The 25121-nt window shown below is 43.3% G+C and overlaps 1 protein-coding gene across 3 annotated transcripts in view; it reads left to right on the top strand.

The window, feature by feature from the left end:
• Positions 1–764: 764 nt before the first annotated feature.
• PSIP1 (PC4 and SRSF1 interacting protein 1) overlaps positions 765–25121 on the top strand; it is a 121185-nt gene continuing 96828 nt past the window's right edge. For 2 of the 3 annotated variants that reach the window (XM_073667795.1, XM_073667804.1), the window contains exon 1: positions 765–1139. The gene's annotated coding sequence lies outside the window, so the exon portion shown is untranslated. The remainder of the gene's footprint in view (positions 1140–25121) is intronic. The other variant, XM_073667814.1, reaches the window with a different exon arrangement.

The raw sequence follows: 25121 nt of genomic DNA on the forward strand, positions 1-25121 counted from the left end.
TAGTGATTCACGTATATAGTGCCAAGTATTGCTCATATGGTGGCCGCTCCTGCACAGGGCCCACCGGAGGATTCTCCTGGAGGCCAGTCCAAGCCTGCTTTGGAAACCCTCCAAAAAATAAAAAACACATAAAAGACTCTTCAGGGAAACAAAAACACCAGAGTTTCTCAAAGCATCTTCTGCTTGAAATCTGGCTAGTCTGACTGGGCATAAAATACGTCACATGCAACTAAGTGCAGGAAAAAAGCTTCCGGCAGACTCTTCAGAAGCCTCTCCCTAAGGCCATGTCCCCACTATCAGTATTCGGTCAGTATTCCGTCAGTATTTTTTCTCAGGAGTGGGAGCCAAAACCAGGTGAGGAACAATCAGAGAAAAGGTATAATAGAGACAAGTCACCAATTCTGCATTTATCACCCATTCCTGGTTTTGCCTCCCACTCCTGATCGAATACTGACCTAATACTGATAGTGGGGCTGTGGCCTTACAGTGAGTGTTGCCTGGAGCAGTTTCTGCTAGAAAAAGTATCAATTTTGTCCTCCTCAAATAATTCTACCTGAGAATTCCCAGAGACAGTAGACCTCCTGTTCTTGTTGCCCATAGCAACCAAAGCCCATGTATTCCACCATGAAGCCACCTAATAGCAGCTGGTAACTGAGGTCACGTGCTTCAGTGGCTATACATACGGGCACAGTAATGCCAGAGGCGGCTGATAACAAAGCTGCTGTTCACATGTAGTAGCTAGCAGTGGGCTGCGCAGGAGCCCCCTATTCCACACACAGCAGTGAGACTGCCTACCAGCCTACTCTTTATTCAGAGAGAGGGAGGGGAGAGCCGGGCCGCACCACTCTGTCACAATAGGGGCTCACCAAGTCTCCAGTCGGGGTGTCCGCTCACAGACTGGCTGACAGTACGCGGTGTCAGGGCCGCGCCGCTCAGTGAGGGAGCCCGCACTCAGCCTCTGCCTGCACACTGCGGCCTGTGCGGGAGCTGCGCCGCCGCTGCCAGTTTTGGCGGGAGCTGAGTGCGTGTGTTCCTCCCCTGTGTAGCTGCTGAGGAGACTGGAGGAGGGGACACTAGCTGGCTGCAGGCGGGAGAGGGAGCAGCAGGCTGAGGTGGTGGCGAACAGAACAACACCAGAGGTAAGATTCCTCTGCCGTGACACCGAGCAGCACGGCGCCGTCTAGCCGTGTGGTGGAAGCCATGATGTCCCCATTACCTCATGCTCGCCTCGGTATTAATAGCTGCTGTGTGGAGCTGAGGGAGGACCGTGCTGGGGGTCGGCTGAGCGCACCGCCTCTCTGCAGCCTCCGCTCCATGTTGTGTGAGCGCAGGGCACAATGCTGGCACCTCGTGCCGGAGTGTGGTGTGTTAGTGTGGCTGCCTGCACATTTGTGCCACTGGGCCCATGCCAGCTTTGTCTTATCGGGGCTGTATCATCTGATTTTACCACCATTCCATGATTCTGGGCACACATGAGAAGGGGGTGTGTCTGCTTTGTGTGTGGGGGGCTCACTGGCATGTGTGGGGCATTGAAGCTGCAGCTGTGAATGGTCGCTGTGGGGCACAAGGCTGTTCAAGACAGGTTAGGTCTATTGAGAAAGTGTTAGTTGCCCCTAGCAGCCAGTTACAGCCCGTCTTTCATTTGTAAACTGCATTTCTACAATGAAAGCTGAGCTGTGACTGGTTGCTATGGGCAACAGACACTTTTGATAAATGTGCCCCAATGTTTCATAACTGCCCTCTGCTACCAGTATCACCCCCTAACTGTTTTCTTACCAACCCCATGTGATGTCATGGTTTTCAGCGTTTTTCACTCCTTGTTCGATCCAGCAAAACATCTGATTCTCGCTCAGACCAATGTTATTCTGTGGGGCCGTGCACAGGTCTGATGTTTTTTCTTTCTTCAGACAGTCTGTCCTAGTAGAAAAAAAAAATGGCTGCATGACCATACTTTGTATCATTTCAGATAATCTATACAGGGATTCTTTACCAGATAAAGCAAAGCAAGGAATCCAGCCATATGGAAATAAAACTTCACCTATTTATTAGTACAGCTTAAAAGTTTCCAGGTACATTCAAAATATTGCAAAAACTGGTGCATTGTGGATGCCGTCCTTAAAGGGAATCTGTCACCCCCCTGGGCGATATCAGACCTGTACTATGGCCATACAGGGTATAGAAGTGTAAATCTATACATACCTGTATGGCCCATAGTAGAGGTTTGATTGCAGAGAAAAGCGCTTTATAATCAATTCTATTTTGTACAGGCTTGGCGTCCGGGGGACGCCAAACAATCCCCGCCTATGTGCTTATTATTCCCCCAAATCTCTGCCTATATGCTTAATTATCATATCCCCCCTGCACATCACAGGGCCCTGTGATGTTCACTGTGCTCCCTGACTTCCTGGGCATGCACAAAGCGCCGGTCATATAGAGCACGCCTTGCTTTATCCCGGCCCGTTGCACTGCGCTGCAGGGTTCTATTGTGCAGGCGTCGGGAAGTGACAGTGACTCCCCAGCGCCTGCGCAATAGAACCCTGCAGAGCAGTGCACGAAGAGACGGACCGGGATGAAGCAAAGCACGCTCTATGTAAGCGGTGCTTTGCGCATGCCTGGGAAGTCAGGACGTGCAGGGGAGGGGGGGGGGGGGTATATGATAACTAAGCATATATGCAGCGATTTGGGGGAATAATAAGCACATAGGCGGGGATTCCTTGGTGTCCCCCGGACGCCAAGCCTGTACAAAATAGTTTATTAAAGCTTTTTTCTCTGCAATCACACCTACTATGGGTCATACAGGTATGTATAGATTCACTTTTCTATACCCTGTATGCCCATAGTAGAGGTCTGATAACTCCAAAGGGGTGACAGATTCCCTTTAATCATAGTATTAGCTCTATATCCGAAATGCATCAGTTTTTGCCTCAATGCAATATTTTTCATGTACCTGGAACCGTTTAAGCTGTACTAATAAATTGGTGAAGTTTTTATATCTTAATGGCTGGATACCTTCATTTGCTTTGTCTGCATCCCAAACCAAGTAGGGGCTATCAGTTTCCATGAAGAGGATCTTCATGGCCAATCTATGGGAGCTAGTGAACTTTGTGCTGGTATTGACCTGATCATTTTTGGACCACTTCATAATAAAGGGCTGTTCACACTTAAGTCTTGCAGTGAGGTCCTCCCTCACCAGGGGTTTCTCTAAATCCCTATAAAACAGGATTCAGATGTAACCCTGACTGAGCCATTGAGCTGTAGAAGACAAAGAGATTGAGTCCATAATCTAAAAATTTTAGGCTTCATTTGTGCATTTTACGGATAGGCACAATAAACGTGGATATTAAAGCACAACTTCAGCATTTTGTTTTTTATTATTACAGTGCTGCAGTGGTGCTAATAATGTAAGTTTCCTGACCCTAGTATTATACTCACCAGACTCCATCTTCAGCTCGTGGTGCCTCTCCGGACCCGATCCGCCATCTTGTGACTGCAACTTCTGACTGACTGGAAGTCAGAGGTAACTGTCACAACTCAATGTAAGTCTGAGAGCCTTGTTCGGTCCTTGACTTATATTAAGTAGTAATTTCCCGCTCGCCTAGCAAACATCGGAGGGATCCATCAGCTCACTACTAGCAGCAGACAACCGGAGTGGCACTAATAACATATGATGACAGTGGCCTGTAAGTATATTACTAGGGGCGGGGAACTTACATTAGTGACACCACTTCAGCACTGAAATGTAAAAAAAGAAATGCTGACGTGGTGCTTTAACCCCTTTCTGGCCCAGGGCGTACTAATACGTATCTGGGCCTTATGGGCCTGATACGTATTAGTACGCCCTGGCGATTTTGCCCACACAAGCGGTGCGGGTGAGATCACCACCGGGTGTCAGCTGATTATTACAGCTGACACCCAGTGCTATGTGCCAGGAGTGGTCCTGCACCGCTCCCGGCACATTAACCCCTGAAATGCTGCAATCGATCGCAGCATTCCGGTGGCAAGAGGAGGTAAGCGCTATACTTACCTTCTCTGCCGGCGTCTTGAGTCGGGTCCTGGATGTTGCCGTGGTGACCCGATGTCATCATGACAACATCCGGGTCACCAGGAGGCAGGAAGTTACTTTGGTCATGCACTGGGCATAACCAAAGCAACTTCTCCCTGTGCCGCTAGTTAAACCCTTTAGTGAACACGGTAAAAAAAATAAAATAAACGAAACATAAAACGATGTTTTATCATCATACCGCCAAACAAAAAATGGTATAAAACGCGATCAAAAAGATGAATGTAAATAAAAATGGTACCGCTGAAAACGTCATCTTGTCCCACAACAAACAAGCCGCCATACAGCTCCAACAACCGAAAAATAAAAAAAGTTATAGCTCTCAGAATAAAGCGATGCAAAAACAATTTTTTTTATCTATAAAATAGTTTTTATTGTGTAAAAGCGCCAAAACATAAAAAAATATATAAATGTGGTACCACTGCAAACGTTCTGACCCGAAGAATAAGGCTATGTGCTCACGATGCAGAAATGAAGCAGAAAATTTCTGCAGCATTTCTGCATCTCCCTGTCAGAAAAAACGCATGCAGATTGTGCATGCGTTTTTCCTGCGGAATACATGCGGATTCACATGCGTTTCCGCATGCAGATTGACAAGCGCTTTCCAGGCGATTAGCATCACTTGGAAAGTGCTTGACAATTAGGTCACACTATATAAATCCATGCAAACAGCATGGATTTATATAGTGTGACCGTAAAACAATGTTTAAAATAAAGCTATACTCACCCCCGATGCAGCGCTCGTTCCTGTCTGGTTCCTGGCTGCCGGCATATCGCGAGACACAGCGGTGAAGGGCCTGCGGTCACATGACTGTGACGTCACCGAAGGTCCTTCAGCGCTGCCGGCATGCAGAGAGAAGCCGCCGGACAGCTGAATATAACTTTATTTATTATTTTATTCTTTTTTTACAGGTACAATGGTACCCAGGTCTGTTTGAGAGTCTTCTCTCCTCCAGAACTGGGTACCATTCGCACATTGAATTGCATATTATCCGCGTGTACAGACACGGATTCTATGCGTCTCAATGCAAGTCAATGGCAGCGCTTCCGCAAAATTAATGAACATGCTGCGGATTTATGAGCGCTGCGGAAAAATCCGCAGCATGTGCATTGACATTGCGGAATGCCATTGGGGACCATGGGGTGCGGATTACCAAGCGTTTTTGATGCTTTTCCGCTGCGGAAATTCCGCAGCGGAAACGCATGAAAAACGCATCGTGGGCACGCAGCCTAAAGCTGCCTTATCAATTTTACCACACGCAGAACGGCATTAAAAAAAAAAAATTCCTGAATTGTTGGTTTTTGGAATAGAAAGCGATCAAAAAATGTCACATGCCCGAAAATGGTACCAATAAAAACGTCAACTTGTCCCGCAAAAAACAAGCCGTGACATGACTGTCAGCCGAAATATGGAAAAATTATAACTCTCAAAATATGGCGATGCAAAAAAAAAAAAAAAAAAAAGAATCTTTTAGTGTGTGACAGCTGTCAATCATAAAAACCTGATATGAATCTGGCATCGCTGGAATTGCACCGACCCGAAGAATAAAGACGTCTAATCACTTATACTGCACGAGGAACGGCGTATAAAAATAAACTTTAGGGTTGGGGTTGGGATTTCTTCAGAAGTAAAGAAAAAAAAAAAATGGCGACTAATGTTGAGCACAAGTGCTCGCTACTTGAGTTTGCATCAGGTGCTCGGGTATGCACTGAGTATCGCGGGTGCTCGAGTGACATGCTCGAGTCTCTGCCCCAAATGTTTTGCAGCTGTTATACAGCCAAAAAAAACCTTGCGGGGATTGCCTGCCATGCACGAGCGATCCCCGCATGTTTTTTTTTGGGTGTCTAATAACCATGAAACGTGCGGGGACTCGAGCATGTCACTCAAGCACCCGCGATTCTTGATGTATTCCCGAGCACCTGATGCAAACTCAAGTAGCGAGCACTTGCACTCAAGACTAATGACAACTTATTCAATATGATGACCTAATGTTATCAAATTCTGTGTCGTACCTCTGGGTTCAAAATGTTTACTATACCCCTTGATAAAATCCTGGAGGGGTCTAGTTTCCAAAATGATGTCACTTGTGAGGGGTTTCCACTGTTTAGGCACATCAGGGGCTCTCCAAACGCAACATGGCGTCCGCTAATTATTCAAACAAATTTTACATTCAAAAAATCAAATGGCGCTCCTTCCCTTCCGAGCCCTGCAGTGGTTTTTCCTCACATATGGGTTACCTGCGTGCTCAGGGAAAATTGCACAACAAATTTTGGGGTCCATTTTTTTTCTTGTTACCCCTGTGAAAATAAAAAAAAAATTGGGTCTAAAGTAACATTTTTGTGAAAAAAGTTAAATGTTCATTTTATTCTTCACGTTCCAAAAATTCCTGTGCTTACCTGAAGGGTTAATAAAGTTCTTGAATGTGGTTTTGAGCACCTTGAGGGGTGCAGTTTTTAGAATGGTGTCACTTTTGGGTATTTTCTGTCATAAAGACCCCTCAAAGTGACTTCAAATGTGATGTGGTCCCTAAAAAAGTGGTTTTGTAAATTTTGTTGGAAAAATGAGAAATCGCTGGTCAACTTTTAACCCTTATAGCTCCCTAACAAAAAAAATTTTGGTTCCAAAATTGTGCTGATGTAACGTAGACATGTGGGAAATGTTATTTATTAAGTATTTTGTGTGACATATCTCTCTGATTTAAGGGCTTGAAAATTGCAAGATTTTCGCCAAATTTCCGTTTTTTTCACAAATAAACGCAAGTGATATCGAAGAAATTTTACCAAAATCATGAAGTACAATATGTCACGAAAAAACAGTCTCAGAATCAGGGGATCCGTTGAAGCGTTCCAGAGTAATTACCTCATAAAGTGACAGTGGTCAGAATTGTAAAAATTGGCCTGGTCATTAACGTGCAAACCACCCTCGGGGGTAAAGGGGTTAATTAAAATATTTCTCCCCTCCCCTGCACATCACAGTGCCCTGTGTAGTTTCCATGGCCGGATCCCGCACCTGCGCATTTCCCTGCCCATCTGTGCACAAGTGTAGAGCAGGGATCTAGTGCGCAGGCGCCAGGAAGTCAGAGTGACTCGCCTGCGCACAAGTTCCCTGCTCAACAAGATAAACAGATGGCAGGGAAATGAAGAAGGTGAAGTGCACAGGCACGGGATCCGGCCACGGGAACTGCACTTCACAGGACACTGTGAAGGGGAGGGGAGAAATATTTTAATTAAACAAGTAGGATGGGAACACATCGCAAGCCACAAGAAATAAAAAGCAATTTCACAGCCACAAGACCTCTAATATGGACATACAGGTAAGTATAGATTCACATTTCTATCACCTGTATGCCCATATTAAAGGTCTGAAAAGTCCCAGGGGGTGACAGATTCCCTTTAAATAGAATCACAGTGGGCATGGGATTTCTATAAATCCCATTCACTGTGCTTCTAATGTAGAATGCAGCGTTTTGGTCACAGCGTAGGTGAGCTGCGTTCAAAACACTGCTCTTTCTTGATCGTGGGCACATACCCTTAAACGGTCCATTTTACTCAGGTGTTAAAACGGAACCTGATGTGTGAATGTAGCATTAGGGCTCCCTCACATGCGTGTATAACACAACGTAGTGCTATCTGATTGGTCCGAGTGCAATGTTATTCTATGGGGCATGAGAAAAACATTCGCAGCCTGCCGAGTGCAGTCAGGCATCTGCGGACTCAGACAATGGAGAAGATAAAGAACTTAAAGGGGTATTCCCATCTCCAAGATCCTATCCCAATATGTAGTAGGTGTAATAATAATAATATTAGCAAATACCTCCAATTAGAAATGTAGTATATTTTTTTTCTGATTCACTATCTCTCTTTCTTCATGTGCAGGCATCGCAGGACCTTAGGTATCCATGGTTACGTCCACTGATAAAGTCACAGTTAGCTAGTTGCTAGTGGTCGCAACTATGGATACCTAAGGCCCTGCGATGCCTGCATATGAGGAAAGAGAGATAGTGAATCAGAAAAAAAATACACTACATTTCTAATTGGAGATATTTGCTATTATTATTATTACACCTACTACATATTGGGATACAATCTTGGAGATCGGAATACCCCTTTAAGTTCTCTTGTGCTCCGATTGTCATCTTAGTGTGATCTGATTCTCTTGCATGAGAGATTCGAAGCACAAGAGAACTTAAAGGGGTATTCCCATCTCCCAAGATTGTATCCCAATATGTAGTAGGTGTAATAATAATAATAGCAAATATCTCCAATTAGAAATGTAGTGTATTTTTTTACATTTCTAATTGGTGGTATTTGCTAATATTATTATTATTACACCTCCTACATATTGGGATACAATCTTGGAGATGGGAATACCCGTTTAAGTTCTCTTGTGCTCCGATTCTCTCATGCAAGAGAATCAGATCACACTAAGATGACAATCTGTTCAAGCCTGACAACTTTTGAGCTGAGTGTCATTAGCATTAGCATATTTTCTCGCATGAGAGAATCTACGGCCGTCTGACCGCAGCCTTAGGGTGTTTTCACATTGTGTTCTGTGTCCCCGTCGGGGCATACGTCTGAAATCCCCCGCAAAACGGGGTCCGGACGCATGTACCGACGGGGCCAATAAACTGTAATGGTGACGGCAGAGCGAGCAATCTTCCAAAATGGGTCCCCTGGCGTTATTCCATCTGCCAGCTTTATCCATCCCAGTGGCCTATCAGCTGGCCGCACATGTGCAGTTCCTGTCATCATAAAATAAAGAGTGCGCATGCTGGAGGTGGAGGAAATGTATGTGAGAAGCTCCCTGTGCTGGGAAGAGTGTGCAGTGATAGCTGACACACTTCCTGCACACACACACAGGTCTGACAGCTGGGTGAGGTCTGTCAGAGTTGTGTGAGCACTATTGCTGACAGATGCTCCCGCTCTCTCCCAGGTCTGACAGTGCTGGCAGGTGGAGCACATTGATCTCACCTAGCTGACAGAGCTGTGTGAGTATAAGGAGCGTCTGTCTGCAATCATTGCCCACTTTTCCCAGCATTCTGCATGCGCTGTCAGACCTGGGTGAGCGCGGGGAGCATCTGTCTGCAATTGCGGTCTGTCCAGCATTCTGTGAGCACAGGGAGCTTTTCACATACATTGCGCATGCTGGAAGTGGAGGAACTCTTTATTTTATGATGACAGGAACTGCGCATGCGCGGCCAGCTAATCAGCTACTGGGATGGACGGATAAAGCACGAAGACAGAATAACGCCAGGGGGCCTATTTCAGAAGATAAAAGGTTGTTTTTTGAATGGAGCATAATTTTTAATAACTGTAAATTTCAAAAACATTTATTCACACATTTTCTACTTAATTAAATGTATCCTTTATGGTGGCACAACCCCTTTTAAGCAGTGAAGTTTCCAATTTAGGGTCACTTGTGGGGGTTTCTGCTTTTATGACACCTTAGGGGCTCAGCTAATGGCACTCAAGATATATTAAAATCGAATCTTGTGTTCTAAAAGCCAAGTAGCGCTGCTTCCCATCCGATCCCTGCCGTGTGCTCAAACAGTAGTGTACAACTACATATGGAGTACTGCCACGTTCAGGAAAAATTGCATATCAGATTATGGGTTCCATTTTGTAAAATATAAATGTAGTGCTAAAACAATATTTTAGTGGAAAAAAATCACCTGTAGGTTAAAAATGCTCAGTACACCACTAGATGAATTTTATTGAGGGGTCTCTTTTCCAAAATGGGGTCACTTATGGGTCGTTCCTGCTGTTATGGCATGTCAGGGGCTTTGCAAATGCAACATGACATTCACAATGTATTCCAGACAAATTTACTTTCCGAAAATCAAATCGCGCTCATTCCTTTCTGAGCCCTGCTATGTGCCCAAATAGCAGATGTTGAGTATATTGTGAGGTTTTTTTACCTCAGTTTCAAGATCTTGCAGCCCGGAAAGGTCACGCAGAACCACCTGCTGTGATCTTTGTGTTGAACAGCTCTCTGTTGCCCCCCCATTGTCCGTACAATTACACGATTGGCCGACGATTAACATAAGAGGTCGCAGGCTGTTTGCATTAATAGGCCAGTTTTTGGAAAACTAACCGTGAGCGTATGGTATATAAACCTCCGGATTCCAACACATGGAATATACAGTTGAAACCAGAAGTTTACGTTCACTATATAAAAAGACACATGCATGTTTTTCTCAATATCTGACATGAAATCAGAATAAACCTTTCCTGTTTTAAGTCAAATAGGATTACCGTAATTTTTAAAATTTGCCAAATGCCAGAATAATGAGAGAGAGAGAATGTTTTAAGGCATTTTTATTACTTACTGCAAAGTCAAAAGTTTACATACACTAATATTAATATATCATGTAAACAAATAACAAAAATCCAGGAATAGTTTACCACTGTCTAGCCCGCATGTTGCTTTTAAAGTGATACAATAAAGGAGTACGTTTTACGGGTGGGTCAGTGCTATCCCCTTTTTTCTTATTTGTTTTTACATGATGTCATTGACTGCTTTTTTCTGGATAAGCACCCGGTACCGAAGGGTGAGGTGTCACACGTCTCTTTGCAATTTTCTGCCCCATACAAAGGTGCCGGTTCTTCTTTTCTCTTTGTGTTTGGACTAAGATTACTATGCCTTTAAACAATTCTGGACTGCCCATATGATGATATCATGTGTTTGGAAGCTTCTGATAGTTGTTTTTTTTTTTTGCAACATCAGAGTTAGAGACTCACCTGTGGATGTATTTTAATGCACACCTGGACAGCCGTCAGCACTGGAAAAAAGTAGAATAAAACACGATTAAAAAGATGAATGTACAGTTGTGCTCAAAAGTTTACATACCCCGGCAGAATTTTTCCTTTCTTGGCCTTGTTTCAGAGAATATGTATAATAACAAAAAACTTTTTCTACAGTCATGGTTACTGGTTGGGTGAAGCCATTTATTGTCAAACTACTGTGTTTTCTCTTTTTAAATCTTAATGACAACCAAAAACATCCAAATGACCCTGATCAAAAGCTCACATACCCTGGCGATTTTGGCCTGATATCATGCACAGAATTTGACACAAATGGGTTTGAATGGCTACTAAAGGTAACATCCTCACCTATGACCTGTTTGCTTGTAATCAGTGTGTGTGCATAAAAGCTGAATGAGTTTCTGGGATCCAGACAGACGTTTGCATCTTTCATCCAGCCATTGACGTTTCTGGATTGTGAGTCATGGGGAAAGCAAAAGAATTGTCAACGGATCTACAGGAAAAGGTAGTTGAACTGTAAAACAGAGGAAAGGGATACAAAAAAATATCCAAGGAATTGAAAATGCCAGTCAGCAGCGTTCAAAATGTGATTAACAAATGGACAATCAGGCGCTCTGTAAAAACCAAACCACGATCAGGTAGACCAACAAAAACTTCGGCCACAACTGCCAGGAAAATTGTTCGGGATGCACAGAAAAACCCACAAATAACATCAGCTGAAATTCAGGACTCTCTGAAAACTAGAGGTGTGGCTGTTTCAAGATGCACAATAAGGTGGCACATGAAGAAAAATGGGCTACATGGTCGAGTCGCCAGAAGAAAGCCATTACTGCGTAAATGCCACAAAGTATCTCGCCTACAATACGCCAAACAGCACAGAGACAAGCCTCAAAACTTATGGAACAAGGTAATTTGGAGTGATGAGACAAAAATTGAACTTTTTGGCCACAACCATAAACGTTATATTTGGAGAGAGGTCAACAAGGCCTATGATGAAAGGAACACCATTCCTACAGTAAAGCACGGAGGTGGATCGCTGATGTTTTGGGGATGTGTGAGCTACAAAGGCACAGGAAACTTGGTAAAAGTTGAAGGAAAGATGAATGCAGCACGTTACCAGCAAATACTAGAGGCAAATTTGCACTTATCAGCCCGGAAGCTGGACACGGGACGTACTTGGACGTTCCAACATGACAACGATCCGAAACACAAGGCCAAGTTGACCTGTCATTGGCTACAGCAGAACAAAGTGAAGGTTCTGGAGTGGCCACCTCAGTCTCCTGACCTCAATATCATTGAACCACTCTGGGTAGATCTCAAGCGCGCAGTTCATTCTAGACAGCCTAGGAATTTACAGGAACTGAAGGCTTTTTGCCAAGAAGAATGGGCAGCTTTTCCATCTGAGAAAATAAAGAACCTCATCCACAACTGCCACAAAAGACTTAAAGCTGTCATTGATGTTAGAGGGGGCAAAACACGGTATTAAGAACTGGGGTATGTGAACTTTTGATCAAGGTCATTTGGATGTTTTTGGTTGTCATTAACATTTAAAAAGAGAAAACACAGTAGTTTGGCAATGAATGGCTTCACCCAGTGTTAGTCATAATTAGAAGTTTAAAGAAGTTGTCCACTACTTTTACATTGATGCCCTATCCGTAGGATGGGGCATCAATGTATGATCGGCCGGGGTCCTTCACGTGTCACCCCCGCCGATCGGCTGTTATCGGTGACGCCGGAAGTCCTTTACTGCGGTGCCTGGCCGTCAAGTTGCAGTGGGTGGCGCTTGTTACTGCACATCCGCCTCCTATTCAATTGAATGGGAGGCAGATGTGCAGTTGCAAGCTTCGGCCACTACAACTTGATGGCCAGGCACTGCCGGTAAGCACTTAATGTAGGCGGCCGCTTCAATGTCAAAGTGGACAACCCCTTTAAGAAATACCATAACTCAGGAATACCTCTTTTAAGAGGGGCTTTACACACTTTAATTTAACATAATCACATCCTCGCCTACTGATTCCCACCCCGCGACGCTCCTTCTTACTGCTGAGTAGATTTCCCATCTTTTATATCGATAACCTATCCCATGGTTAACTCCTCAAGTTCAGCTGCCAAATAAATAGGAGTGGATCTGTAGTAGTGCCCAGAAGTTGACAAGGCTGTTCTGTTTAGATCCGCCATTGCGAACATCCGGCTGCTGTCTGAACCCCCTATGAATCTGGTATTGATGACCTATCCTTGGGATATAAATAAAAAAAAACTAATGGAGAAAACCTATAAGTTGTCCACTGATTGACTGCAATGATCATACACTTACAATGCCTTACAACAGTAAGAAGGGGTTGCTGAAGAACTTTAAATGACCATGCGCTGCTTATTATTTGGCACACCCGAGCCATATATGTTAAGAGTTAAAAGCAGCAGGGTTGCTACAGCAGGAAGCTGGCGGCAGTAGGAGCGTGGCGATGCTGCGGTCCCTGGGCTTCAAGAAAATGGCGGCGGTGAGGCAGGTGTGGATTCCCTGCTCTGTACATTGATTTTCTGGCAGTGGGCTTCAGGAAAATTGCCTCTGGAGGCGGCGCATGCGCAGATTTAGATCTCGGCTCAATGTCTCCTGCTGCCGCCGGCTTCCTGTATCAGCGACCCTGCCTCCTGTGCTCCCGCTCCACTGATCGCAAATTTGGTGCATGATTGTTCGTTTAGAGCCAAAAAACAAGGCGAATCATGTGTTTACAAAGTTGTCCCGGGGACTCGCCACACCCAACGTGCGTTTCACATTGAAATTCTTCGTCCAGGGATCTTTCATTAATACCTGTGGTTGATACATGATTCGCCTTCTTTTTTGGCTGTAATGAACAATCATTCACTATTGGGGAATGGAGCCAGGCCACTTCCATAACATTGGGTGTTACATTGTAGTTTTGTAATTATGGCAATGTTGCCTCACTATATCTTTGAATACTTTGTCTATGAAAAGTGGCTTTGCCTGATATCCCCAAATGTCTTTGATATTTAACAGGACCTCTTTTTTTCATGATTTTATTTTCTATCTTCCAACTTGAACTCATTTAAGAATTATTGTATTTTGCCATATTTGAATTGATTATGTAATATCTAATATTTATAACTGAATTAATTAGGTCTATTTTGCTTATTGGCGTAGTGTATACAGTGGGTACGGAAAGTATTCAGACCCCTTTAAATTTTTCACTTTGTTTCATTGCAGCCATTTGGTAAATTCTAAAAAGTTCATTTTTTTTTCTCATTAAAGTAGACTCTGCACCCCATCTTGACTGAAAAAAAAAAACAAATGTAGAAATTTTGCAAATTTTATTAAAAAAGAAAAACTGAAATATCACATGGTCATAAGTATTCAGACCCTTTGCTCAGACACTCATATTTAAGTCACATGCTGTCCATTTCCTTGTGATCCTCCTTGAGATAGTTCTACTCTTTCATTGGCGTGTTTAATTAAACTGATAGGACTTGATTTGGAAAGGCACACACCTGTCTATATAAGACCTCACAGTGCATGTCAGACCAAATGAGAATCATGAGCTCAAAGGAACTGCCCAAGGAGCTCAGAGACAGGATTGTGGCAAGGCATAGATCTGGCCAAGGTTCTAAAAGAATTTCTTCATTACTCAAGGTTCCTAAGAGCACAGTGGCCTCCATAATCCTTAAATGGAAGAAGTTTGTGACCACCAGAAGTCCTAGACCTGGCTGTCCAGCCAAACTGAGCAATCATGGGAGAAGAGGCTTTGTGAGACAGGTAAAGAAGAACCCCAGATCACTGTGGCTGACCTCCAGAGATGCAGTAGGGAGATGGGGGAAAGTTCCACAAAGTCAACTATCACTGCAGCCCTCCACCAGTCGGGCCTTTATGGCAGAGTGGCCCGAGGGAAGCTTCTCCTCAGTACAAGACACATGAAAGCCCGCAAAAACACATGAAGGACTCCCAGACTATGAGAAATAAGATTCTCTGGTCTGATGAGACAAAGATAGAACTTTTTGGTGATAATTCTAAGTGGTATGTGTGGAGAAATCCAGGCACTGCTCATCACCTGCCAATACAATCCCAACAGTGAAACATGGTGGTGGCAGCATCAGCTGCAGGGACAGGACGACTGGTTGCAATTGAAGGAAACATGAATGCGGCCAAGTACAGAGATATCCTGGATGAAAACCTCTTCCAGAGTGCTCTGGACCTCAGACTTGGCCGAAGGTTCACCTTCCAACAAGACAATGACACTAAGCACACAGCTAAAATAGCAAAGGAGTGGCTTCCGAACAACGCTGTGACCATTCTTGACTGACCCAGCCAGAGCCCTGACCTAAACTCAATTGAGCATCTCTGGAGAGATCTGAGCATGGCTGTCCACCAACGTTCACCATCCAACCTGACGGAACTGGAGAGGATTTGCAAGGAAGAATGGCAGAGGAATCCAGGCGTGAAAAACTTGTTGCATCATTCCCAAGAAGACTCATGGCTGTACTAGCTCAAAAGGGTGCTTCTACTCAATACTGAGCAAAGGGTCTGAATACTTATGACCATGTGATATTTCAGTTTTTCTTTTTAATAAATTTGCAAACATTTCTACATTTGTTTTTTTCAGTCAAGATGGGGTGCAGAGTGTACTTTAACCCCTTTACCCCCGATGGTTGTTTGCACGTTAATGACCGGGCCAATTTTTACAAATCTGTCCACTATCTCTTTATGAGGTAATTACTCTGGAATGCTTCAATGGATCCCGCTGATTCTGAGATTGTTTTTTCGTGACATATTGTACTTCATGATAGTGGTAAAATGTCTTCTATATCACTTGCGTTTATTTGTGAAAAAATCGGAAATTTGGCAAAAAAGTTTTTACAATTTTGCAATTTTCAAAACTTGAATTTTTATGCCCTTAAATCAGACAGATATATCACACAAAATAGTTAATAAATAACATTTCCCACATGTCTACTTTACATCAGCACAATTTTGGAACCAACATTTTTATTTTTTTATTTTATTAAGGAGCTATAAGGGTTAAAAGTTGACCAGCGATTTCTCATTTTTCCAACAAAATTTGCAAAACCATTTTTAGGGACCACATCACATTTGAAGTGACTTTGAGGGGCCTTTATGACAGAAAATACCCAAAAGTGACACACACCATTCTAAAAACTGCACCCCTCAAGGTGCTCAAAACCACATTCAAGAAGTTTATTAACCCTTCAGGTGCTTCACAGGAATTTTTTGAATGGGGAAGAAAACAATGAACATTTAAGTTTTTTCACAACAGTGTTACTTCAGACCCAAATTGTTTTATTTTTGCAGTGGTAACAGGAAAAAATGGACCCCTATATTTGTTGTGCAATTTCCCCTGAACATGCAGATACCCCATACGTGGGGAAAAAACACTGTTTGTGCGCACGGCAGGGCTCAGAAGGGAAGGAGCGCCATTTGACTTTTTGAATGTAAAATTTGCTTGAATAATTAGCGGACGCCATGTTGCGTTTGCAGAGCCCCTGATGTGCCTAAACAGTGGAAACCCCCCATAAGTGATACCATTATGGAAACTAGACCCCTCAGGGAAATGTGTGGTGAGCACCATGACCTCCCAGGTGCTTCACAGAAGTTTATAACATGGAGCTTCACATTTTTCCCACAGAAATGTTTTTCAGCCCCCAGTTTTCCATTTTCATAATGGTAACAGGAGAAATTGCACCATGCAACTTGTGCAATTTCTCCTGAGTAACCTGATACCCCATACGTGGGGGAAAACCACTGCTTGGGAGCACGGCAGGGTTCTGAAGGAAAGGAGTGCCATTTGACTTTTTGAATGTAAAATTTGCGTGAATAATTAGCGGACGCCATGTTGCGTTTGCAGCAGGGCTGTGGAGTCGGTAAGCCAAACCTGCGACTCCGACTCCTCAATTTCCCTTACACCGACTCCACGAATCTGACTCCCACATATATTGCTTATATTTAAGTGAAAAATTTATTGTAGTACATTGTGAACATCAGACATTTAATCATTTTTATGATACAATAATCATGATATTTAGATAGAACATAAATATATTTATTGGAATACAACTTTAGAACACAAACTAATAAATTGTAAATATGTAATACACTATGTAATAAACTATGTAAGTGGCAAAAAACAGTTTTCAACAAAAACATACTAAATAACATTTGTGCAGTCTATGAATTTCTAAGAAATAGAATTGCCTCCATCAGATCTTCCTTCATAGATGACCTCAAATCTGACCTAATAATTTTAAGGCGGTTGGAGGCAAAGTCGTAACCACATAGGCAACATCTCTAACAATTTCTGGGTATAAAGGAATGCCCTCATGCACTGTCAGTTTTGATGAACGGTTGAATTTTTCTATTTCTTTGAGAGCAAGTGAAACATTTTGCTGAAATATGGTCAATCTGCTTGCTATAGGAGACGGAGTGAAATCTTTTTCCTTGCGGCAACGCTTTGCCTGCTCCATGTCATCCAAATACTTGTCAAAGTCAAACTCCTCATCTGATGAGGATGAAGATATGGCAGCAGTAGCACTGTCAGGACCCAAGTCCTCTTGCGCCTGGCTGTCCTCCTGTAGGCCACTCATTCTAACTGCTACCTCAGTCAAAGCTTCATTCTTTTTGGTACAGATAAGATATGGATAAATGGATATGGATAAATGGATGGATAGATAGATAAAGTCATAGAGGGATAGATAGATGCAGGGATGGATAGATAGATGGTGGGATAGTTGGAGGAATAGATTAATAGAGGGATGGATAGGTAAATAGAGGGATGGAGAGATAGATAGATACAGGGATGGATGGATAAATAAATATATGGATAGATAGATGATGGGTAGCCATATGGATGGATAGATAGATAAGATAGATGGATGGAGGGACAGATAGATAGACGGAGGGACGGATGGAGGAATAGATATATTAATAGAAGGATGGATAGATAGATAGATACAGGGATGGATGGATAAATATATGGATAGATAGATGATAGCCATATGGAGGGAGGGATAGAGGGATGGATGGATAGAGGGATGGATGGATAGAGGGATGGATGGATAGAGGGATGGATAGAGGGAGGGATGGATGGATGGATGGATGGATAGAGGGAGGGATGGATGGATAGAGGGAGGGATGGATGGATAAATATATGGATAGATAGATGATAGCCATATGGAGGGAGGGATGGAGGGATGGATAGAGGGATGGATGGATAGAGGGATGGATGGATAGAGGGAGGGATGGATAGAGGGAGGGATGGATAGAGGGAGGGATAGAGTGTGATAGACAGATGACAGCTACAGACAGCAAATAGTACATTGCACATATCGCGCATATAGTTCACACATTGTACAGAAAGCACATAATAATCACCTACAATATTAGCATTCGTTACCTTCGTGTGACAGAGATGAGCAGTAGTACTTTCACTTTCTCACTTTCTCCAGCTCGGGGCCCAGGAATCGGATCCTGTGCAGGGCAGGCACCCCTCCCCCTCCTCTCTCTGGTGAAGACGGAAGAAGACTGGACAGAGGAGGGGAGATTGCCCCCTGCAGTCTGGAGCCGATGCAGGACGGGAGCACTGTAGCATACAAGTGAGTTCTGATATGTGCGTACCCCTGCTTCTGGGGGGGGGCAGCTGCCCCTCGCTGGCTAAGGCCATGATTCACACACAGCGTTTTTGCGGATCCGGTTTTTGCAGCAAAATGCAGTGACTCTGGGCATCCCAGCAAAGTCAATGGGTTTCAAGATATGACATTCAGACACATCGTTTTGTGAGGATCCGTTTTTGGGCTCAAAAACGGATCCTCACAAAGAATGAGCATGTCAGTTTGTTCGGCGTTTTTCTAATCTGCTTTTGCTATTGAAAACATTATCTATGAGCTCAAAAACCTTTCAGGTGATGCGGTTTTTTAACCCCTTTGCAACCCATGCCGTATTAGTACGCACATTTGGCATCCCCCCGTTCAGTGAGGGCTGCTGCACTGAGCCCGCACTGAACCGAGCACATGTCGGCTGATTCTTACAGCTGACATGTGCCCGCAACAGCCCCGGGTGGAATCGCGATCCACCCGCGGCTGTTAACATGTTAAATGCCGCTGTCAGTCTCCGACAGCGGCATTTAACGCGCTCTTCCGGGTAGCGCATCATAAGCCCCGCCCATCGGCGATCCCGTCACGTGATCGCGGGTCACCGATGGGTGGGCATGACAACCCAGGGTCTGCAGCAGACGCCTGTGGTTGCCATGATCTGGTCGCTATGAGTGCCACCTAGTGGTCGGCGCTCATAGCACAGGACCATTTCTGCTGCACGCAGGGGATCTGCTCGTCCCCTGTATGTAGCAGAGCCGATCAAACAAGTGCTGCTTCTAGTCTCCTATGGAGACTATTGAAGCAAGCAAAAAGTGAAAAAAAAAAGTTTTTAAAATTATTAAAAAAATATAAACGTTTAAATCACCCCTCTTTCGCCCCATTCAAAATAAAATATATATATAAAAAAAAAACCTACATAGACATATTTGGTATCGCCGCGTTCAGAATCGCCCGATCTATCAATCTAAAAAAAGAATTAATCCGATCGGTAAACGGCGTAACGAGAAAAAAATTCTAAACGCCAGAATTACGTTTTTTGGTCGCTGCAAAATTGCAATAAAATGCAATAACGGGCGATCAAAACATCGGATCTACCCCAAAATGTTATTAATAAAAACGTCAGCCTGGCTCGCAAAAAATAAGCCCTCACCCAGCCCCAGATCTCGAAAAATGGAGACGCTACGGGTCTCGGAAAATGGCGCTATATTTTTTTTTTTTACCAAATTTTGGAATTTTTTTTCACCACTTAAATATAAAAGAACCTATACATGTTTGGTGTCTATGAACTCGTAATGACCTGTAGAATAAGAAGGGCAGGTCAGTTTTAGCATTCAGTGAACGTGGTAAAAAAATAAATAAAAAACAACTGTGGTATTGCACTTTTTTTGCAATTTCACCGCACTTGGAATTTTTTTCCCGTACACGATATGGTAAAACTAGTAATGGCGTTGAAAAGTACAACTCGTCCCGCAAAAAATAAGCCCTCACATGGCCATATTGACCAAAAAATAAAAACGCTATGGCTCTGGGAACAAGGGGAGCAAAAAACGAAAAAGCAAAAACAGAAAAAGCTCTGGTCCTTAACCACTTCGCGCCAGAGCCTGTTTTTGCCTTCGTGACCGGGCCAATTTTTTCAATTCTGACCACTGTCACTTTATGAGGTAATTACTCTGGAACGCTTCAACGGATCCCCCTGATTCTGAGATTGTTTTTTTGTGACATATTGTACTTCATGATAGTGGTAAAATTTCTTCGATATCACTTGCGTTTATTTGTGAAAAAATCGGAAATTTGGCGAAAATTTTTAAAATTTTGCAATTTTCAAACTTTGAATTTTCATGCCCTTTAATCAGAGAGATATATCACAAAATAGTTAATGAATAACATTTCCCACATGTCTACTTCACATCAGCACAATTTTGGAACCAAAATTTTTTTCTGTTAGGAAGCTATAAGGGTTAAAAGTTGACCAGCGATTTCTCATTTTTACAACAAAATTTACAAAAACATTTTTTTAGGGACCACATCTTATTTGAAGTGACTTTGAGGAGCCTTTATGACAGAAAATAAAAGTGATACCATTCTAAAAACTGCACCCCTCAAGGTGCTCAAAACCACATTCAAGAAGTTTATTAACCCTTCAGGTGCTTCACAGGAATTTTTGGAATGTGGAAGAAAACAATGAACATTTAACTTTTTTTCACAAAACTGCTACTTTAGCCTCAAATTTTTAATTTTCACAAGGGCAGCCAGAAAATTGGACCCCAAAATGTGTTGTGCAATTTCTCCTGAGCACGCTGATACCCCATATGTGGTGCAAAGCCACTGTTTGGGCGCACGGCATGGCTCGGAAGGTAAGGAGCGCCATTTGACTTTTGGAATGGAAATTTGACTGGAATGGATAGCGGACGCCATGTTGCATTTGGAGAGCCCCTGAGGTGCCTAAACAGAGGAAACCCACAACAAGTGACCGAATTTTACAATCTACTCCTCTGTATAAATTAATCTAGTGGTGGGAAAATAAGTAGGTAAATGGTCACTAAACCCATAGATGAATTCCCACAGAGGTGTCATTTCCATAATGGGGTCACTTAGGGGGGATTATGCTGTTCTGGCACTTTTCAGAGTACCAGAGCTAAAGAATCCCCCCTGAAGTGACACCCCTCTGGGAATTCATCTATGGGTTTAGTGACCATTTTAACTCGATGGATGATTTCCAGAAACAAGCACGCAATGGAAGGTTTAGATTCTGGAGAACCCCCCCCTGGAAATTAAGTGAGCTCTACTCGAATATGTCATTCACTAAATGAACCAAATGTTTGAATGACAAATTGGGATACATTTTTACAGTTTAAAAACGTGGTTCTGTGTGGTAGATTTTAAAGCAGTCAGTGACGCATAAGGCTGGCAATGATGGGCATTGTGGGCAATAGTAGCGGGTATCACGCCTCATTCCTCTCTTAGTACATACACGACATCTTTTCTGGGGGTTCCTTCTTGTTTCCGTTGCTGGAATAAGTGCAATAAAATGTCGCTCAGTGAGTCTTTTCACATCCTCAGATTCTAATGGATGAGCGGGGCTAACACTTTGAAAGACAAGATTTTCAATTACCTTTTCTTGATAATCAAGAAAAGGATCTGAATTTCCTGCTTTTTTGTACAACACAAAAGAATTGTATGTGGCCACCTGAAACAAATAGATAACCAACTTTTTATACCAGGTATAGGACTTTCTTGATACCTGGTATGGCTGTAGAACCTGGTCTGCAAGGTCCACACCCCCCATGTGTTTGTTGTAGTCAATGACTGACACAGGTTTTTGCTTCGGAGTGGTGGATCCTAGTTCTACAGTGGCCCTTGTGGCATCTGTGTGGATCGAGCTGAGGACAAAAATATCCCTCTTATCCCTATATTTCAGGGCAAGCAGCTCTCCATTGCGTACAGCCCCTGACTGCCCCTTTTGGAACTTTTGGTTGACCAATGGTTGTGGAAACCCCTGACGGTTTTTACGGATGGTCCCACAAGCCCCAATGTTGTGTTCAACCAGACTTTTAAATAGGGGTATGCTGGTTAATAATTGTCCACATATAGATTGTAGCCTTTTTGAAAAAATGGACTTATCAGCTCCCAAACAATTTTTGCAGATGTCCCCAGATAAGTAGGGCATCCTGGTGGGTTTAGTTGGCTATCTTTCCCCTCATATATGCGGAAAGCGGATGTGTATCCGGTTGAACTTTCGCACATTTTATAGATCTTTATTCCAAACCTTGCCCTTGTAGATGGGATAAATTGCTTGAGGTGCAGTCTTCCTTTTGAAGTTTACAAGGGACTCATCTATAGAAATATTTTGTGTTGGGGTGTAGAGGCTTAAGAATTATTCTGACAAATTTTCAATGATGGGTCTAATTTTATATAACCTGTTATGTTCTGGGGCATTTCTGGGCAGGCATTGACTATTGTCGTTAAAATGCCAAAACCGCATGAGCATTTCATAACGGGTCCTAGGCAGAATGACTGAAAACATAGGGGTGGCTTGAACAGGGTGGTTGGACCAGTAGGATCGAATGCTCGGTTTTTTAACAAGCCCCATGGCAAATGTAAGTCCTAAAAAAATTTTTATTTCCGGGACATTAGTTGGTGTCCATAAATTTGGCCTAGCATAGTAAGATCGGGGATTCTGGCTTATGAATTGGGATGCATATAAATTTGTTTGCACGACAATATGCTCTAGCAAGCTGTCTGTAAAAAACAAATTAAAAAAATGAATTGGTCCAAAATCTTCCACCTCCACATTTATACCAGGAGTGGCGTTGAAATCAGGGCTGAATGGAGCAGCCGAATCCGAAGCCTCCCATCTGGGAAATGCTAGATCATGTGGCAAAGCCCCTTGTACACTGGCGTGCGCCAATTCACTAGTAGCAGGGACAGCGCTTGTATTGGGCAGTGTTCCCTGATTTGGAGACGTTTCTCCAGTAGCGCTATTTGCCCCTATTGCTGTACTGGTCCTTGGGCTTGAGGATGGACCAGAATCAATGCTCATTTCTGAGCTCTCAGTGTCGCCGCTACTAAAGCCCTCAAAATCCACATCTCCATCTGAGATTGCGCTGTCATCAGTGTCAGAACACAGCAGGGCATACACCTCCTCTGCGGTATAAGTCTGACGGGCCATTTTATTTTTAGATTTTTTGACTGGACTGAACGGACCGGACTGAACGGACGGGACTGATCTGACAGGACTGACTGATCTGACAGGACTGACTGATCTGACAGGACTGACTGATCTGACAGGACTGACTGATCTGACAGGACTGACTGATCTGACAGGACTGACTGATCTGACAGGACTGACTGATCTGACAGGACTGACTGATCTGACAGGACTGACTGATCTGACAGGACTGACTGATCTGACAGGACTGACTGATCTGACAGGACTGACTGATCTGACAGGACTGACTGATCTGACAGACTCACTAACCCTAACTCTTACTTTCTTTTTTATTTTATTTTTTTTACTTTCACAGTGGCAAGGCTGACACAGCTCTTGTCACACTTTCTCCTCTGCTCTCTCACTGAGATCGGAGGAGAAACAGTGTATTTATCAGGCAGATCGCCCGGGAAAGTTTGTTGCTAAAACAAACTTCCCTGGTGATCTCTCTGATTGGCTGGTGTGACGCTGACATCATCGAGACCTGAGCCAATCAGGTCTCAATGATGTCAGAGGTCACAGCACCGGGATCCCCGCCGCTCCTGAGGTATGTGGGGGGTCCCGATCGCCGACCACCAGCTGTTACTATCTTTTAAATGCCGCGATCGCTATTGATCGTGGCATCTAGAAGATAGGAACAGGTTAACATCATGGGGACCTGATCCATTCAGGTCCCTATGATGCCACATGTCAGAGCTATCGCTCTGAACCGGTACCGCAGCGCTAGCAGGACCCTGGGGGTCCTGAGCGCTGCGGGACCACCCACCGTTTCTAAACGTCGGCGCTGCACAGAGCCCGGGCAGCGCCGACGTTTATGTACAGTGGGCGGTCCTGAACCGGTTAAGGGGTTAAAAAGCTGATCTGCTTTTACAGCTGAAAAACGTATCCTCAAAAAACGCAGCTAAAACGCTGTGTGTGAATGTAGCCTTAGATCAGGAATAGAACAGCCATTTATAGGACATTTCATAACTTTCCCAAATTCCTATGAAAAAATATTCAGCACATTCTGCATTGAACTACTGTACTGAATTTATTATATATTTTAGGAGTCTGAGTCGGTCCATTTTATACCGACTCCGACTTCACAGCCCTGGTTTGCAGAGCCCCTGATGTGCCTAAACAGTAGAAATCCCCCACAAGTGACACCATTTTGGAAACTAGACCCCTCAGGGAACTTATCTAGATGTGTGGTGAGCACCCTTAACCCCTAGGTGCTTCACAGAAGTTTATAACATGGAGCCGTGAAAATAAAAAAAATCTAACTTTTTCCACAAAAATGATCTTTTAGCCCCAAATTTTTTATTTTCACAGGGTTAAGAGGAGAAAATGGAAGGTGCACAGTGTGACTTTTTGAACGCAAAATTGGCTGGAATCAGTACAAGAGAAAAATTCCTCATTAATATTTAGAACAAGATCCAGATATAGGCTCACAATCAGTGCAGTGCAAATGCAATTTGCACTGCACTAATTGTGAGCCTATATCTGGATCTTGTTCTAAATATTTGAGGAATTTTTCTCTTGTACTGTTGCTAAAATGAGCACAGTTCTTTTATTATCATGTTTGTATGACTAGTGTTTAATAAAATCATGATTATTCCTAAAAACGGTAAATGTTTGGATCTTTTAATGACTCCACATGTGTGCTTTGTAGGTATTAAAGAGTGAAAAATGTAAACTTGTCTGAATACTTTCCGTACCCAATGTATATACCCACTCTAAACTATCCCTAGGTCTACCCACCTTCTGTCTTGTACCATTGTTTTTTTTCTCACTTTTTATTACATATATGTTTGTATTGTTTTTAAATAATTGTTTAATAAAATTTATATTTTTTATTTTACTTTTTGCCTTATGTAAAGCTTTGTTTTTGGAGTTTATTTCTATATCACAAAAATGTGGATTTCTCTGGAATAAGACAAAAGATTGCAGATATCAAGTTATCATTTTATTCAGCTTCCTATGACCTACACACCC

This window comes from Phyllobates terribilis, unplaced genomic scaffold, assembly GCF_046119375.1.
Source record: "Phyllobates terribilis strain yellow unplaced genomic scaffold, ASM4611937v1 Scaffold_1__5_contigs__length_1240528914, whole genome shotgun sequence".
NCBI lineage: Eukaryota > Metazoa > Chordata > Amphibia > Anura > Dendrobatidae > Phyllobates > Phyllobates terribilis.